General features: G+C 36.2%; 7 non-coding genes across 7 annotated transcripts; all 7 read right to left on the bottom strand.

Annotated features, from left to right (window-relative positions):
* Positions 1-457: 457 nt before the first annotated feature.
* LOC140808547 (small nucleolar RNA R24) lies at positions 458-550 on the bottom strand. The gene has a single exon (XR_012112966.1). It is a non-coding gene; the product is annotated as a small nucleolar RNA R24 (small nucleolar RNA).
* An 867-nt stretch (positions 551-1,417) lies between these two features.
* LOC140808546 (small nucleolar RNA R24) lies at positions 1,418-1,510 on the bottom strand. Its single transcript, XR_012112965.1, has one exon. It is a non-coding gene; the product is annotated as a small nucleolar RNA R24 (small nucleolar RNA).
* Positions 1,511-2,378: 868 nt separating this feature from the next.
* LOC140808545 (small nucleolar RNA R24) lies at positions 2,379-2,471 on the bottom strand. Its single transcript, XR_012112964.1, has one exon. It is a non-coding gene; the product is annotated as a small nucleolar RNA R24 (small nucleolar RNA).
* Positions 2,472-3,339: 868 nt separating this feature from the next.
* LOC140808544 (small nucleolar RNA R24) lies at positions 3,340-3,432 on the bottom strand. Its single transcript, XR_012112963.1, has one exon. It is a non-coding gene; the product is annotated as a small nucleolar RNA R24 (small nucleolar RNA).
* An 869-nt stretch (positions 3,433-4,301) lies between these two features.
* Positions 4,302-4,394, bottom strand: LOC140808543 (small nucleolar RNA R24). Its single transcript, XR_012112962.1, has one exon. It is a non-coding gene; the product is annotated as a small nucleolar RNA R24 (small nucleolar RNA).
* Positions 4,395-5,263: 869 nt separating this feature from the next.
* Positions 5,264-5,356, bottom strand: LOC140808542 (small nucleolar RNA R24). Its single transcript, XR_012112961.1, has one exon. It is a non-coding gene; the product is annotated as a small nucleolar RNA R24 (small nucleolar RNA).
* Positions 5,357-6,225: 869 nt separating this feature from the next.
* LOC140808541 (small nucleolar RNA R24) lies at positions 6,226-6,318 on the bottom strand. The gene has a single exon (XR_012112960.1). It is a non-coding gene; the product is annotated as a small nucleolar RNA R24 (small nucleolar RNA).
* Positions 6,319-19,925: the final 13,607 nt, after the last annotated feature.

The following is a 19,925-nucleotide window of genomic DNA, read 5'->3' as shown; positions in this document are numbered from 1 at the left end:
GACAACATTTCGAAACAATTTTCAATCTTAACAACAACATAGAAATTTTGAACTGAAAGATAGTGGGTTTCCAGAAAATCCCAAACCATGCGACCTATAAAACAAATAACAAGAATGAATTTTGAATACATTTATTTATTTTTATCATGACCCAGACAAAATATCCGAGCTTCCCCCAAGATTTTTAGAAAAAAATGTACAATCTTGAAGAACCAATGAAACAATTTTAAAATAAATTTGTTGTCTGAATCTCAACGATTTCCCCAGTTTGTTGTATCATGAAATAGTAAGAGTGATAGATTTCATGGATCTTCAAACCGGAGGGATTCATCTAGGCTTCAAGCGGCAGAAGATTTGCCAAAGGAAATGGGCAACCACTGCTGACTCGTATGGAGCCATCTCGAATTCTTGTCGATAATGGCGACCGATAGCAAGTATGGATGATTCTTGAATACAGAATGCTCAGAAGCCAAGCGTTAACAAGAAAATTTCATTGAAGAACCAACACAAAGTTGGCTCTTCTTACGTGTTAGCTGCTCATCACCGCATACAAATAACATAAAAAATGTCGACGATCTTAAATCCGTTCGGCGGCCTCGAAACATGGATGGCATGAATCCAATCAGACTCTCAAACAAAACTAGACTTGTCCCAAATCAAGAAGAGATTTGAAACAAATAACATGCCGTCGAAAAGCAAGTCGAAAAATACATGTATGCACTGCATTTCATGAATAAAAGTTGGTGTAAATTTAGCTACTTCAAATTTGAAGGAAGCAAACTTCCTCCATTCGTGATAAGTAGCCATTTTTAGGCACTGTGCAAAAGGTAGCTTGCCATTGTTCATAGATACGAAGCCCCCGTTGTCTGACTTTAGTGCCGACTGAAAATGAAACGAATTTGGAAAAGTAAACAATCTTGAAGATACCTCACTGAAAATCTATCACTTTATTTTATGATCAGACAACATTTCGAAACAATTTTCAATCTTAACAACAACATAGAAATTTTGAACTGAAAGATAGTGGGTTTCCAGAAAATCCCAAACCATGCGACCTATAAAACAAATAACAAGAATGAATTTTGAATACATTTGTTTATTTATCATGACCCAGACAAAATATCCGAGCTTCCCCCAAGATTTTTAGAAAAAAATGTACAATCTTGAAGAACCAATGAAACAATTTTAAAATAAATTTGTTGTCTGAATCTCAACGATTTCCCCAGTTTGTTGTATCATGAAATAGTAAGAGTGATAGATTTCATGGATCTTCAAACCGGAGGGATTCATCTAGGCTTCAAGCGGCAGAAGATTTGCCAAAGGAAATGGGCAACCACTGCTGACTCGTATGGAGCCATCTCGAATTCTTGTCGATAATGGCGACCGATAAACAAGTATGGATGATTCTTGAATACAGAATGCTCAGAAGCCAAGCGTTAACAAGAAAATTTCATTGAAGAACCAACACAAAGTTGGCTCTTCTTACGTGTTAGCTGCTCATCACCGCATACAAATAACATAAAAAATGTCGACGATCTTAAATCCGTTCGGCGGCCTCGAAACATGGATGGCATGAATCCAATCAGACTCTCAAACAAAACTAGACTTGTCCCAAATCAAGAAGAGATTTGAAACAAATAACATGCCGTCGAAAAGCAAGTCGAAAAATACATGTATCCACTGCATTTCATGAATAAAAGTTGGTGTAAATTTAGCTACTTCAAATTTGAAGGAAGCAAACTTCCTCCATTCGTGATAAGTAGCCATTTTTAGGCACTGTGCAAAAGGTAGCTTGCCATTGTTCATAGATACGAAGCCCCCGTTGTCTGACCTTAGTGCCGACTGAAAATGAAACGAATTTGGAAAAGTAAACAATCTTGAAGATACCTCACTGAAAATCTATCACTTTATTTTATGATCAGACAACATTTCGAAACAATTTTCAATCTTAACAACAACATAGAAATTTTGAACTGAAAGATAGTGGGTTTCCAGAAAATACCAAACCATGCGACCTATAAAACAAATAACAAGAATGAATTTTGAATCAATTTATTTATTTTTATCATGACCCAGACAAAATATCCGAGCTTCCCCCAAGATTTTTAGAAAAAAATGTACAATCTTGAAGAACCAATGAAACAATTTTAAAATAAATTTGTTGTCTGAATCTCAACGATTTCCCCAGTTTGTTGTATCATGAAATAGTAAGAGTGATAGATTTCATGGATCTTCAAACCGGAGGGATTCATCTAGGCTCCAAGCGGCAGAAGATTTGCCAAAGGAAATGGGCAACCACTGCTGACTCGTATGGAGCCATCTCGAATTCTTGTCGATAATGGCGACCGATAGCAAGTATGGATGATTCTTGAATACAGAATGCTCAGAAGCCAAGCGTTAACAAGAAAATTTCATTGAAGAACCAACACAAAGTTGGCTCTTCTTACGTGTTAGCTGCTCATCACCGCATACAAATAACATATAAAATGTCGACGATCTTAAATCCGTTCGGCGGCCTCGAAACATGGATGGCATGAATCCAATCAGACTCTCAAACAAAACTAGACTTGTCCCAAATCAAGAAGAGATTTGAAACAAATAACATGCCGTCGAAAAGCAAGTCGAAAAATACATGTATGCACTGCATTTCATGAATAAAAGTTGGTGTAAATTTAGCTACTTCAAATTTGAAGGAAGCAAACTTCCTCCTTTCGTGATAAGTAGCCATTTTTAGGCACTGTGCAAAAGGTAGCTTGCCATTGTTCATAGATACGAAGCCCCCGTTGTCTGACCTTAGTGCCGACTGAAAATGAAACGAATTTGGAAAAGTAAACAATCTTGAAGATACCTCACTGAAAATCTATCACTTTATTTTATGATCAGACAACATTTCGAAACAATTTTCAATCTTAACAACAACATAGAAATTTTGAACTGAAAGATAGTGGGTTTCCAGAAAATACCAAACCATGCGACCTATAAAACAAATAACAAGAATGAATTTTGAATACATTTATTTATTTTTATCATGACCCAGACAAAATATCCGAGCTTCCCCCAAGATTTTTGGAAAAAAATGTACAATCTTGAAGAACCAATGAAACAATTTTAAAATAAATTTGTTGTCTGAATCTCAACGATTTCCCCAGTTTGTTGTATCATGAAATAGTAAGAGTGATAGATTTCATGGATCTTCAAACCGGAGGGATTCATCTAGGCTCCAAGCGGCAGAAGATTTGCCAAAGGAAATGGGCAACCACTGCTGACTCGTATGGAGCCATCTCGAATTCTTGTCGATAATGGCGACCGATAGCAAGTATGGATGATTCTTGAATACAGAATGCTCAGAAGCCAAGCGTTAACAAGAAAATTTCATTGAAGAACCAACACAAAGTTGGCTCTTCTTACGTGTTAGCTGCTCATCACCGCATACAAATAACATATAAAATGTCGACGATCTTAAATCCGTTCGGCGGCCTCGAAACATGGATGGCATGAATCCAATCAGACTCTCAAACAAAACTAGACTTGTCCCAAATCAAGAAGAGATTTGAAACAAATAACATGCCGTCGAAAAGCAAGTCGAAAAATACATGTATGCACTGCATTTCATGAATAAAAGTTGGTGTAAATTTAGCTACTTCAAATTTGAAGGAAGCAAACTTCCTCCTTTCGTGATAAGTAGCCATTTTTAGGCACTGTGCAAAAGGTAGCTTGCCATTGTTCATAGATACGAAGCCCCCGTTGTCTGACCTTAGTGCCGACTGAAAATGAAACGAATTTGGAAAAGTAAACAATCTTGAAGATACCTCACTGAAAATCTATCACTTTATTTTATGATCAGACAACATTTCGAAACAATTTTCAATCTTAACAACAACATAGAAATTTTGAACTGAAAGATAGTGGGTTTCCAGAAAATCCCAAACCATGCGATCTATAAAACAAATAACAAGAATGAATTTTGAATACATTTATTTATTTTTATCATGACCCAGACAAAATATCTGAGCTTCCCCCCAAGATTTTTAGAAAAAATGTACAATCTTGAAGAACCAATGAAACAATTTTAAAATAAATTTGTTGTCTGAATCTCAACGATTTCCCTAGTTTGTTGTATCATGAAATAGTAAGAGTGATAGATTTCATGGATCTTCAAACTGGAGGGATTCATCTAGGCTCCAAGCGGCAGAAGATTTGCCAAAAGAAATGGGCAACCACTGCTGACTCGTATGGAGCCATCTCGAATTCTTGTCGATAATGGCGATCGATAAACAAGTATGGATGATTCTTGAATACAGAATGCTCAGAAGCCAAGCGTTAACAAGAAAATTTCATTGAAGAACCAACACAAAGTTGGCTCTTCTTACGTGTTAGCTGCTCATCACCGCATACAAATAACATAAAAAATGTCGACGATCTTAAATCCGTTCGGCGGCCTCGAAACATGGATGGCATGAATCCAATCAGACTCTCAAACAAAACTAGACTTGTCCCAAATCAAGAAGAGATTTGAAACAAATAACATGCCGTCGAAAAGCAAGTCGAAAAATACATGTATCCACTGCATTTCATGAATAAAAGTTGGTGTAAATTTAGCTACTTCAAATTTGAAGGAAGCAAACTTCCTCTTTTCGTGATAAGTAGCCATTTTTAGGCACTGTGCAAAAGGTAGCTTGCCATTGTTCATAGATACGAAGCCCCCGTTGTCTGACCTTAGTGCCGACTGAAAATGAAACGAATTTGGAAAAGTAAACAATCTTGAAGATACCTCACTGAAAATCTATCACTTTATTTTATGATCAGACAACATTTCGAAACAATTTTCAATCTTAACAACAACATAGAAATTTTGAACTGAAAGATAGTGGGTTTCCAGAAAATCCCAAACCATGCGATCTATAAAACAAATAACAAGAATGAATTTTGAATACATTTATTTATTTTTATCATGACCCAGACAAAATATCTGAGCTTCCCCCCAAGATTTTTAGAAAAAATGTACAATCTTGAAGAACCAATGAAACAATTTTAAAATAAATTTGTTGTCTGAATCTCAACGATTTCCCTAGTTTGTTGTATCATGAAATAGTAAGAGTGATAGATTTCATGGATCTTCAAACTGGAGGGATTCATCTAGGCTCCAAGCGGCAGAAGATTTGCCAAAAGAAATGGGCAACCACTGCTGACTCGTATGGAGCCATCTCGAATTCTTGTCCATAATGGCGACCGATAAACAAGTATGGATGATTCTTGAATACAGAATGCTCAGAAGCCAAGCGTTAACAAGAAAATTTCATTGAAGAACCAACACAAAGTTGGCTCTTCTTACGTGTTAGCTGCTCATCACCGCATACAAATAACATAAAAAATGTCGACGATCTTAAATCCGTTCGGCGGCCTCGAAACATGGATGGCATGAATCCAATCAGACTCTCAAACAAAACTAGACTTGTCCCAAATCAAGAAGAGATTTGAAACAAATAACATGCCGTCGAAAAGCAAGTCGAAAAATACATGTATCCACTGCATTTCATGAATAAAAGTTGGTGTAAATTTAGCTACTTCAAATTTGAAGGAAGCAAACTTCCTCCTTTCGTGATAAGTAGCCATTTTTAGGCACTGTGCAAAAGGTAGCTTGCCATTGTTCATAGATACGAAGCCCCCGTTGTCTGACCTTAGTGCCGACTGAAAATGAAACGAATTTGGAAAAGTAAACAATCTTGAAGATACCTCACTGAAAATCTATCACTTTATTTTATGATCAGACAACATTTCGAAACAATTTTCAATCTTAACAACAACATAGAAATTTTGAACTGAAAGATAGTGGGTTTCCAGAAAATCCCAAACCATGCGATCTATAAAACAAATAACAAGAATGAATTTTGAATACATTTATTTATTTTTATCATGACCCAGACAAAATATCTGAGCTTCCCCCCAAGATTTTTAGAAAAAATGTACAATCTTGAAGAACCAATGAAACAATTTTAAAATAAATTTGTTGTCTGAATCTCAACGATTTCCCCAGTTTGTTGTATCATGAAATAGTAAGAGTGATAGATTTCATGGATCTTCAAACCGGAGGGATTCATCTAGGCTCCAAGCGGCAGAAGATTTGCCAAAAGAAATGGGCAACCACTGCTGACTCGTATGGATCCATCTCGAATTCTTGTCGATAATGGCGACCGATAAACAAGTATGGATGATTCTTGAATACAGAATGCTCAGAAGCCAAGCGTTAACAAGAAAATTTCATTGAAGAACCAACACAAAGTTGGCTCTTCTTACGTGTTAGCTGCTCATCACCGCATACAAATAACATAAAAAATGTCGACGATCTTAAATCCGTTCGGCGGCCTCGAAACATGGATGTCATGAATCCAATCAGACTCTCAAACAAAACTAGACTTGTACCAAATCAAGAAGAGATTTGAAACAAATAACATGCCATCGAAAAGCAAGTCGAAAAATACATGTATGCACTGCATTTCATTAATAAAAGTTGGTGTACATTTAGCTACTTCAAATTTGAAGGAAGCAAACTTCCTCCATTCGTGATAAGTAGCCATTTTTAAGCACTGTGCAAAAGGTAGCTTGCCATTGTTCATAGATACGAAGCCCCCGTTGTCTGACCTTAGTGCCAACTGAAAATGAAACGAATTTGGAAAAGTAAACAATCTTGAAGATACCTCACTGAAAATCTATCACTTTATTTTATGATCAGACAACATTTCGAAACAATTTTCAATCTTAACAACAACATAGAAATTTTGAACTGAAAGATAGTGGGTTTCCAGAAAATCCCAAACCATGCGATCTAGATCTATAAAACAAATAACAAGAATGAATTTTGAATACATTTATTTATTTTTATCATGACCCAGACAAAATATCTGAGCTTTCCCCCAAGATTTTTAGAAAAAATGTACAATCTTGAAGAACCAATGAAACAATTTTAAAATAAATTTGTTGTCTGAATCTCAACGATTTCCCCAGTTTGTTGTATCATGAAATAGTAAGAGTGATAGATTTCATGGATCTTCAAACCGGAGAGATTCATCTAGGCTCCAAGCGGCAGAAGATTTGCCAAAAGAAATGGGCAACCACTGCTGACTCGTATGGAGCCATCTCGAATTCTTGTCGATAATGGCGACCGATAAACAATAGATAGAATCCGAATCAGGGTGAATTAAAGTTACAGGTTTGGTTGCATAATCAAAAAATTAAGAAAAAACCTAGAAATTTGAACATAAACAATAGCTCCAGGAGCGAAAGACGGGAAATTGAATCGAATCCACCAAGGATCACTACAAAAAAAAAACATTTAGCGTCGCTAAATGGTAAAAGCAACTGTTCTAACGACGGTTTGACGGTCCGTAACAGAACCTACCGTCGCTTTCTTAAAGCGACGGTTGTTCAACTCCCGTCGCCTATACCGACGGGATTTATGTAGAAGACCGTCGCCTTATAAGGCGACGGTCCGTAAACACCGTCGCGATAAACAGTGACGATTTTAAACACCGTCGCTATAATAAGCGACGGTTTTTTATAAACATGTCGCTATGTTTAGCAACAATATAAGTAAAACCATCGCTAATGTAAGCGACGGTTTTTAGAAAAGCGTCGCTATATTTAACGATGGTATAAGCAAAACCGTCGCTATATTAGTCGGCGGTTTTTGACGGTATGTATCGAGAGTCGACTCAAATGCAACGCGAAGATATTAAATTTAAGCAAAAATTAATGTATTAAATTTACACAAATAAACTAATACGTAAAAACTAAAATAATGTATTAAATTTTCTGTAAAAAAAAAGTTTAAAACCTGATGTTGCGCGAAGATATGCCTGCTTTCACGTAACGCTGGAAAATCGCACCGAGTAGCAAATCTACAAAATAAATACGAAATAGTTAGTACAAAATAAAAAACCGAAACTTCGAAAAATTTATAGAGTATGGTTACTACCAGAGATAGGTGAAAATCGCGTAAGAAAAACGTTCGAGTCTCGGTATATATAGAATCATAGCGACGGTCAAAGATAAAACCGTGGCAAGTTGCGACGGTCATAATTTGAACCGTCGCCACTAGCGACGGTTAAAATTGAACCGTCGCCACTTGCGACAGGTTATGAAAACTACTGTCGCTAATTGGCGACAGTTTAAACAAAACCGTCGCCGATGTAATCGGCGACGGGTTACCTAAACCGTCGCCGATTCATATCGGCGACGGTTTATACGAAACCGTCGCTATGTTAAGTCGGTTTATATTCCGCTTTCGCCGTATATTGCGACGGGTTTTATTATACCGTCGCACATTGCTGTGAACGGCGTGTAGCGATGGATGCAAGAAACCCTAGGGTTACATTATTTGCACATAAGGACAATGTTTGTAGTTTATTGTAAATGAAGCCCAACCTCGGGTTTAGAAACCTTCCGTGATTTTATTGGTTTTTCGAGATAATTATTTTTATGTATTTATACTTACTATATACTTGTATATTATTAATGTTGAGAGGATAAAATGACCACTTTCCAGAATTTTATATAGTGTTCAGTTGTTTAAAAAAAAATTATATGATGATAAATTTGTTAATATACAAAACTCTTTTATTTTTTTTCCCAAATTTCAACTACAATTTTTTGTCCCAGCATTATGTAAGTTTGAATTTGACCCGACCATAGTTCGGGTTTGACTCGGACTGTTCGGGTTTGACTCGGACATAAATCGCGGTTAACGGTCTGTTTACCGGTTCAATGAATTTGACCCGAAACCGTGACCGTAACAGACCCAAGGCAGGTTGTGTGCACATTTTTCTCGGGTTGTGTGCACCTTCGGTTCATCTGGTTCAACCATCAAGTCCTCCATCAATATCATGTTCACTTGCATCGATAACACCTAGTGAATCTATTGACTCAGCAAACTTTAATCATGATAGCAAGTAATACATATATGTTCAAAAGCAACAGTGAAAACACTTTTAATAAAATAACTTTTCATTAACATACATTTTAAATATTTTCCTTTCATCATATCAGTTATTCTTTCAGCATATACATAGATGTTTCTCTTTTTTTTTTTATTGAATTCTGATCCCCAATTGTGACTTTCGTATTAGCTGTAAGTCTATGGACCCATCTATGTATTACCACGGTACCGGACGGCAAAGACATCAACGACAGTCTCATCCATCAACTGAGCATTTGTTTTACATATCATTGTATCATCATATCATCGTATTAGTCATAATCAATTAATCTCTTTCAACTTTTCATATTTCCATCACTTATAAAAATTCATGCCTATATAAATTTTTTTAAAAAAACCAAACATGCAACACATCTTTTAGCATTAACGTTTCATCGTAAAATTCTATAAACATTTTAACATTTATTACGGCATTCAGGGTACTGCTAGGACGTCTAACATTTTTTCAGATGCAAAATGACTGTTATGCCTTTGAAACCCTAACTTTTCCAAATTTGTCTTTAGACATTAAAACGACGACCCAAATCATTCCAAACTTGACATATCATCTTAAAATACACCCATAAATATTTCTTGGGCGTAAACTTAAGTCCATCGACTAATTTCACAATTCGTTTTAAAAACTTAAACGTACATCCCAGTTTTGACCTGAATGGACTTGAAACTTAACCAAAACTTACCAAACTTGAACCATGACTTGTTAACACCTAACCATACCATATGCAACCCAATTCAAATTAAAATATTGGACCGGCCTAGGACAGTACCTACTGAATTTTGTGCTCCTATTTTTCCAAAACCATAGTTTCCTAACCTACACTCCTTCGGCTCTAGCCCTCAACAGACAAGACCAGACCCTATTTGACCACCCTAGGACCTCGAATGACCCCTATGGACCCTATTGGACCGAACTTGAGAAGCCTAGAACCCACAACACCTCAAACCCGTCCCAAGGCATGTGAACTCCTTCAAGCCGCATGCGATCACCCTAGCCCTTCGAACCAACCCTTGTGTAGCCACCGTAGGACCATCATGCAGCCCCCATAGGTCTCTCGGTCATGCCTAACAGCAGCTAAAAACCGTGGCTCTCAAGGGTGCCCTAGCCGAAACCCTAGTCCACATAGAATACAATTTTCGTTCAACCTAGTTACCATCCATGTCCAGCACTTGTGCAAACTTTTCTAGGCCCTTCAACCCTCTAAAATTCATTCCTTTCCATAGCTCTATGATGACAGCCCCTTCATGCACCATTAACAAAAGTTTTGATTCATAAAAACATGAGTTTTTGGCATAGCATGGCATAAAAACGAAAATAAATACAAGGACAACCTATTTTTCATGCAAACATACATCAAACATATAATATGATGTGATAGATGAGAAAAAAGAGATTAAAGCGTGTCTTTGCGTTTATTAGGCACGAAAAACGGCTTGCGATGCGAGGGACGTTGGCGGATATGGACCCTTGCAGATTTTCCCTTAAAACATGACTTTCATCCTTCAAAAATTTTGTGTCATGCTCATGAAAGAGTCCTAGTGCTTAGAGGGGTTGGGGCGTGGGTTTGTATTGTTTTTTGTAGGGTTTTTGGGCTTAATATTTGATATATAAAACGTGGTGCAAGCTTAGGCTCATTAACATAGTATAGTAGGCTCGTTAGTTAATATTTAAAATATTTTGTTTAGGAAATTTTGTGAAAATATTAGCCGAGTTATCGAAAAGTTCTTATTTTCGTCGAAAATCGAATACCGGTTAAAAATACGACTCGGCGCGTGAAAACATCTCATAACCTCATTTTCGAAAATATCCATTAAAATATACTATGTACTAAACAATTAAAAATAATTATTTAATAAAAATATTTTCCTTCATATGGTCCCCGGTCTCCGTTCCTCGATCTCATCTCGAATAACCTTTAAAACACAGTTTTTATCCATTCATTTAGAATACTACATTTTAAACATGTAAATATACCTACCATAATCAATTTGTGCAATTAAAACTAATTAGTCATTTTTCATTTTCTCTATATTTACATGCAGTTGGGTTACGTATCGTATTTTGGACCTTACACAACCAACTCATGCTCATCCTCACATACCTTCACTTTCATTTACAAGGACAAATGATACATGTCCAACCGATTAATAACTGCAACATCATCAAATAGAGTTGGACACTAGGGACCATAGTTCTTTCTTTGTTAAGCTTAAATTTCAGTTAATTTCTTGATTCTCATAAGATCTATTAAGAATTTTCTTCTTTGAATAGCTTCTAAAATGACTTGGGTCATGGTGGCTTCAGAACGCTCTTCTCCAATCCTACTACCTTGTCCATTGCGTTTTTCTTCCTGAGATTCTTTAAATGATAAACAATTCTGATCTCAACCAATTCATCGAAGATTTTATTTCTTCTTCAGCATATTCATCGACATCATCCATAAGCATGTCAATATGAGTCTGAACTGCTAACAACAGTTCATCATCTTTTTTATATACCATATTCTCCTTGCCTTTCCCAAGGCTAACCATTATGAGAGTTTAGATTCAAAACCTGATCGAGTTTCTTGAATTGAGTCTTTGATTACAATCCCTTTAGGACGAGGAGCTGTATTTGGAATTAGTATGCCGATAACCCTCAGAGTGGCTGGAACAACAAACAACTTTTTCTTTGGTAGCCAGAGGCTTTTCAACAGCCTTTGAAGTACTAGCCTTTTAGGCAATATCCTTTTCAGTGTTCAATAGGACTGAAGGAGAAATATTCAGAGCATGGGACTGTTAATCTGAGGTAAGCATTGCCTTTAGCATTTGGAATATAACCATTGACAAATTGATTTTCATCCCGGTAGAAATAACAGTCATCACCAAAAACTTCTTTGTTCAGAAAACATCAAAAGATCCAGCCTTAGTTAATATTGGCTTGTCTACAACGTCAGCGAGGATTGATACTCCATATTCATTTCCTTCTTTTTGCCTGATGTTTTTATGGGCTTAGAAGTGTCAGAGAACTTCATCTTCAGATCTTCCAAAACTGACTTGGGAATGGTAGAGAAGGCAATTATCCTCAGCAGGCAACTCGAACAATGTTGCGAAGTGTGCTTCATCAATCACTAGAGTATGCTTGTGCTACAATATAATCACTTTCCCATTAGCGGGAATTGTAAAATTGGCATAAAAGTCCTTTAACTCAGGTACAAAAATATGCAGTCAAAAGACTCCAGGAGCTTAAATATATCCACGATGGTGGCATTTTTAGGGAAAAAATGGATTCAAATTCCATGATTTAATAATTAGCTATATATGAAGGAGTGACCATTTCTATAAAATATTGCTTGAAAGAAAGTAAGAAAATTTGAGATCAAGAAGATATGAAGCAAGAATGCAAAGAGTCTGATAAAATTGGAAATTTGGTAAAACAAAACGGAGGAGAGTAACTGATATATATTGTGAAACGCGATTCAGGAAGTCAATAAACGTGTCAATCCGTCAGCTAATAGAATTTGAAATTTTAAAATAAGTACATTGTACAAACTAATCATCGATTCCCGAATCAATGTCTTGCCTAAATGTATGAATTACTAAGGCAAATCAGTAAAACCTAATATATTTTTAAAGTAAGAAAATTTAACATCGGTTAGTGGTTTTGTGAAATATCAGATGTTTGTTGCTCTGTTGAGACATATTATAATCTGATATACTTCTTAAAAACACAATCTTGGATAAAATGATTTTTGATATCTATATGAATTTTCCGAGAGTAAAAGACTGTATTATACGTTATTTCAGTTGCACTGGTGTTTTCATAGAAAATCGATGACTCTGTTGCATCGATTTCATAATCCTTGAGTTGTTAAATCTATATCAATTTAGCACACCTCACAACAACTAGGTATATAGCTTCGGCAGTGGAATTATCAATTGATGTCTGTTTCTTGATAAACCAAGAAATCGGTCGGTCCCGAGAAATTGACAAGTTCAACTTATACTCTTCCTATTAAGTTTCCATCATGCATTGCATCTGAATATCCAACTAGATTGAAAAAATGATTCCTTATGACACCAAAGACCTACATTTTTTGTGTTTCTTTAATTATTATTTTAGCATTTAAGAACTGAGATAGTTTAGGATCGATTGAAAACGAGCACATATATATACTGCAAACATAATATCAAGTCGACTGAAAGTTAGGTAGTAAAGAACCTATTAATCCTGGATACATTTTTACCTCAACTAATATTCTCCTTCATTTTTAGCTAGCTTAACTATTGAGAGATCATGAGGATAGCTGCAGCAGAGCACATCTCCATTCCAAATATTTTAAGCAAATCTTTTATAATTGACTTGATTGATGAAAGTTTCCAAATCTAATTGTCTCACTTGTAAGCCTGTAAAGAATGTCAGTTCACTCATCATGCTCATCTCGAATATTTCGTTCATTAGCTTGACAAACTTCTCGTATAACTTATAGTTAGTTGAATAAAAAATAATATCATCAAAATAAATATGGAATAAAAAATATGATCATTCTTAACAACTGTAAATAATGTTTTATCAATAGAACCAATTCTGAAATCATGATTAAGCAAGAACTATGATAAAGTGTCATGCCAGATACTTGATACTTATTTTAATCCATACAATGCTTTAATCTAAACAGGTGATTTGACAAGCTATAATTAACAAAATCTGGAGGTTGTTCAACACAAACTTTTTCTTGCTGTAGGTCATTCAAGAAAGTGCTGTTGACATTCATCTGAAACATTTTGAAATTTCTACAAGCAGCATAAGCAAAAAATATTCTGATTACTTCTAATCTAGCCATTGGTGCACAAGTTTCATCAAAATCTATGTCTTTTTCTTGTTTAAATCATTGTGCAAATAATCTTGATTTATTCCTAATCGCTATTCCGTATTTATTCAGTTTGTTTCTACAGACCCACCGAGTTCCTATGACTGATGGGTAGGTCTACGAACTAAATACCAAACTTTATTTCTATCAAATTGATCATATTCTTCTTGCATTGTTTTATCCAATTATTATCCATAAGTTTTTCATCTATCTTCATTGTTGATCGCATATGCAAATCCATGATGTACGAGCAAGGCTTGCATCTTGATCTTCCAAAGGCTAAAATCGTTGGTCCTTGAGAACTTGTAAATATCGAACATTGATGTCGCCATTGCGTGGTCAACCTTGGCTCTTTATACCACCTTTTGTGGTTAGATGATTCAAGAATGAAATCTTGGTTGCATCCAATGTGTAATGTCCTAATCACTCCCAGATTCAATGGCTTAAGAGCACAACAAAGTTTAAGCTTGAATTGTGAACGAATTACCAGAAATCAAGGTGCGAGAGAATTGAAAGATTAAAAGCATAAGAAATTGACACAAGTATTTACGTTGCTCGGTTTCAAGAAACTTACTCCACAGAAGCCAATGCCAGCAAATATTATTTCAATATGAGAAACGATGTATCTATTTTTGTGCCTGCTGGTGACCCCGGAATATTTCCAATTGCTTCGTATGATGCACAATAATATTTGAAAATGTTGTCATATTATAATTTTTTTAAAATATTCGAATATGTAATTGTAATTGTAATGTGCCGTACTTTTAAACTACTTTAAAATTTGTGGAAAAATAAAAATTTCTTACATAAATAATAATCATTCAATTTGCAATAAATTAATTTGTTCGTAAAAAATATTTGCAAGAACACAACCACAAAATCTTAAAACATTGGCGATCCTCTGGTTTAGCTTCCTGCACAGTCCAAGCCGGCTCATTGGTCTCCACCCCTCGTCTCCTCATATTCGTCATCACCTGCATCAATCAAGTCTAGTGAGTCTAAAGACTCAACATGTATAAACTGTAGATAATAAATAATACGTAATAAAACAACATGCATATTTAAAGTAGAGCGTACATACTAGAAGCTTAAACGTAATAACATAAACATAGACGTGCCATCATCACAGCACTCTTCATAAACATACTTGCAACATACATACTTGAACATGCATAAACTTCATTATTTTGCGTCGAGATATGTTTCAAAGCAAGGAAGCCATACATAAATGTGTCTGATCAGACTAAACCACAGTACTGGACTGGGAGGGAAAATCCACTACCACATACCTGAGATCCCCGGTCATGCTTTACCGGGTGGATTGGTCCCTAGTCATGCTTTACAACTTTCTAATTCTGATCTAAACCTGGTCATTCTTTACCGGGGTGGAGAGGTCACTGGCCACGTTCACCGGCTTCCAAACCCGTTCATAATTGGTCACAAGACATTTAGCATACCTCAAAAACATAAAATATTTTCTTTCTGCATGTCGAACATACTTACATGACGTTGAGGATTCGTTGGATCTCGCTTGGGGCCACTGCTGGCTCTGCACATACTAACACAATTTCTTCCACTTAAATTCCATACCTAGACGTAATAATCGTGCTCACCACCAAAGATGACAATTTTCTTATGACGTTCTAAATCGCACGAGAATTGACCTCGTTTAATCATCGTACTAAATCATGACATCTGTGGGGACCCGGACGCTAATTCATTTCTATATCATCTTCGGAATAATTGGATCAATTAATAAACTGGGTCTAATTTTTTTTTAAAATACAAGTGCGGAACATAATAAAATCAATCTGATATAAACATCAACATAAAAGTACAAGTCTTGTACAATTACATTAAAATCAAACTAGGGTTCAACTACTATATATCAAGTGTTGAAGCCTATTCTAATTCTGGGTCCGAATCTCCACGCTAACTGTAATCTCTCATCCTCTTCTTGACCCTGATCCTGTCCCACATATTGTCATGCACACATACAAACACAACAACAGCCAGATAACTCCGGTGAGAATAATATTCTCACTATAAACAACGTATACATGCAATCATATAAAAGCATATAAGAAATCATAACAATCATAAAGAACATGTATCAATCTGAAACATGAAATGATATCGAAATGTAACTCAAACTCATATTTTTGACTCGAATCTAATCTAGTCTAGTATAGGGATCCCGATTCTCGGACGTCAGTATAGTATATCGAATCTCAGCAATAGAAGTCAATCTATTTCTAAGCAACATCGATATAAACCAAACATCCAATGTTTAGGCACCTCTGCCCAAGATTTGGCACTTCTGCCAATGACTCGTTCTCGTAATATATCTGCTATTTTCTGCTATTCTATAAGTCAATAGAATAGTCATATACATTCAAATAATACAGCAGTATTAAAACAATAACAAACAAGTATGCGGTTTAGGGAAACTCAAGTCGAATCTAACTCGAGTAAATCTCCCGGTTAACATTGATTTATACCTTTCTCTTGTCGATCTAATGAAGTCGAAGTCTTGAATTCGAAGCCTGTCAATACTCAATGTCCGTGTGAAGCCGTTGACATGAGGATCACAGAAATAAACTCAGATAAAAAATCAAACCGGTTGGATTTTGCGTGAATCAAATTGTAAGAAGTGCAAAGGCGTAAGGATTTTCAACACTCCATCGGTTCTTCTTTCTGCTGATTTATGAAGGAACAATCAAATTGATACATATATATATATAAATATAGACACACCATGCATGCTCAAGAAAACGTGGCACACTCTTTGCACTGCACGTCTCGCGCATATGCGCGACCCTCCTCGGCGCATATGCGCGAGACATTCTGTCTTGGCGCGTGTCTTCTCGACAGCTCGCGCATATGGCGCACCATCTCCGTGCATATGCGCGGGGTCCTCTGCCATACCCGCGCATATGCGCGCATCGGTGCCGCGCATATACGCGAGACCTTCAATCCTCACACATACAAAATCACATGCAATCTCATTTCGTGTCTCGGGTAGCCCTTTCATAATCACATCAATTCATAAATTAATCATCACGAATTAACAGGATAAAAATCTCGGGCATTACAACATCAACCCCATAAACAAATCCTAAACTGATTTGTGAATATTTCCCAAAACATAGAAAACATGGCCTAAAATGGTGTTTTAAAAGTCATGGACAAGCGCCTAGGCGCTAGGCGCAGCGCTGCGCTGTGGCACTGCCTAGCGTTGTGGTGCTACAGGGGCAGCACCGCGGTGCTAGAATTGCGCAGAACGGGCACTACGGCACTCCCTAGTGAGCTTTGCGGCACTAACTCTGCGCAAACTCGACCCCAAAGAATAAAATTTGATGCAAACACTATGTCACACCCAATCGACTTGAACCAACACTTCAAGACTCGTCCTAGGACACTATGACAATGATTCAACTCACACAAATGACTTGAAGCAACGAAGCACGACATACAATGCGACACAACTCATGAATACGACATTTTGACACCAAAGTTTTTCCAACGACTTCTAATGCAACCAATTGCCTATTGACACGAAACGAAGCACCAAAAATCGAACCCATATCATACATAATATACCTAAACGCAGCATCAATAACCCTTTGGTCCCCAACGAAGCCCACAACAATAAAACTTCAAAAACACGTCAAGAACACATTTTCAGAAATTTTCAGTTTGATCAGTCCCACAAAAACGATCATAACTCACTCGTTTTTTATCCAAAAATTACGGATTTACTGTCAAATCGAAGATATCAAAGAGTACTACATTTTTTATGTTGAAAAGTCTTCAAGAAAATCAACCGAGTTTTCTCAGGAATCGAAATGACAGCAGACACGTTTTCAGATCTAAAAATTTTTATCCAAAAAGCATTTCAAACATTTTTGCTTAAACTTTTCATAACATATATGGATTTTTACGCATAATAAACATCACAACACATAATATAACGATATCGATGTAGAAAAAATAGATTATACATGCCTTTTGATTTTTAAAGTTACCGAATCAACGATGCCGAAGCGGGAAAGGTGCGAGGGTTGATGCGAGACGACCATTGCACGATTTTCTTGCTACGAAATGAATGTAAAGTTGCTGAAAAAAAATTGAAAAGGGAGGGGCTGCTGGGGAAAGGTTCAAGAACCCTAACTCTCCTCACAAGAAAATGGTAGCCAAAGGGAATTGAGGGTGTGTGGTGTATATCGTGTATGTGTGTGTGACCGAGTGTCTGTGTGTAGGTGTGTGTGAGTTAAGTGATTGATTAGGGGAAAAATGCTTAATTAGTAATTAAAATGGTACATAAAAGTCAATCCACACTACTTTTGAAAAAATACCCCTAATTAAAATAAAACACACAATTTATACACTTTAATAATTTTAAAATCACCTAATAATTAAATTAGGCTTTTAAATGGCTAAAAACTAAATAAATTATTTAAAATACCATTTTCTTGAGTTAAAATAAGATACCACATTTTAAAATTTCCAAAATCATCGCCGGTCTTGTTTTTCCTTGATCCCGCATCGAATAATCGCCTGAAACATGAAACTCGGTAAAACATTTTAACGTGCATCGCCTAAACATAAATAATTTAAAATAATACATTTAAATAAATCATGCATCCCTAAAATCATTTTAAACTTAATTAATAATTTAACAATTTAAATAAATGTATGTGTTTTACGTGTACTGAATTTGGGCTATACAATTCCTCTCCCACTTAAATAAATTTCATCCTCGAAATTAAGTCTTACCAAACAACTCTGGGTAGCGGTTCCTCATATATGCTTCGGTCTCCCAAGTAGCATTTTCCACTTCTTGATTCAGCCACAGACTTTGACCAACTTGGTCGCTTTGTTCCGAAGTCTCCGTTCCTGTTTGTCTAAGATTTGGACAGATCTTTCCTCATACGACAGATATGGAGCCAATTGCAATGGCTCAAAGCTAAAAACATGTGAAGGATTTTCTAAGTACTTCCTCAGCATCGAGACGTGGAACACGTTGTGTAAACTGGCCAGACTCGGCGGTAAAGCTACACGATAAGCAAGTGTCCCAACTCTGTCAAGAATTTCGAACGGTCTGATAAACCTCGGACTAAGCTTGTCTGTCTTCCCAAACCTCATAACACCTATGAGAACCCAAATTTTTGGGCATGTAATTAATTAAATATAGACATGTATAAGAATTTATTTTCGAGTTATAATAAATTCGAAAATATTAAATAAGACATGATATTGGAAATTTCAAGCCAATAAATACATGAAATTCAAAATTCAGTACAAATCATGTATTAATTTCGAAATAAGGCTGGATATCAATCAAATTTGAAAGGAAATATTACAAATAAGGCAAATTTTCTCAACAAGGAATCATATCAATATGTATGGAAGGAGCATCTCGATATTTAAGCAATAATTATCTCGCAATTTTGGAAGGAAAATCAATCGGTTTTTGGTAAGATTTGAATACCAAGTTTAGCTCATTTCTCCTCCCCTATAAATACCACATCAAGCATAGCATTCCCTACACCCTAAATTTCGAAAATTTGCTCTCCACGTGCTGCTGAAATTTTCGAAATTTTTCTCTCAAAAATTCTGCACGAGTCATCAAAATTCTGTCCAGTTTAGAAATTCGTTTCTCTCGTTCGGTTACTCATAATCCGATCTCCACCGTTCAAAATATTCTCCGATATGTTCCGAATAACATATCCAAATTTCAGCAAAATCCAACGGTTCAATAAGGCGCAATGAATTTTTCAAGACGGCTGATTTTTCAGCGATGGTGCTGCTGCGTTTTCGAAGTGCCGGTTGCATGATTCTTCTATTATTTTCGAATTCTTCGTGTTTTCTTCCGGTATAAGGTAAGTGGGCTTGTTTTAAAGATTAAATCTTGTTATGCATATTATCTTATTCGTTTTTGAAATACGATCGAGTACACCTTCTTCTTCTACTCCTTTCTTGTGTTTGTCATACGGTTTTGAGCACTGTGAGGAGTCGACTGTATATGGGTGGGAATCCCAACCATGACGTACCCTTACGCGGTGGGGGATATAACCGCTATA

The sequence above is a fragment of the Primulina eburnea genome, chromosome 12 (genome assembly GCF_022965805.1).
Source record: "Primulina eburnea isolate SZY01 chromosome 12, ASM2296580v1, whole genome shotgun sequence".
Lineage (NCBI taxonomy): Eukaryota > Viridiplantae > Streptophyta > Magnoliopsida > Lamiales > Gesneriaceae > Primulina > Primulina eburnea.
This window is presented reverse-complemented; position numbering and strand designations above follow the sequence as displayed.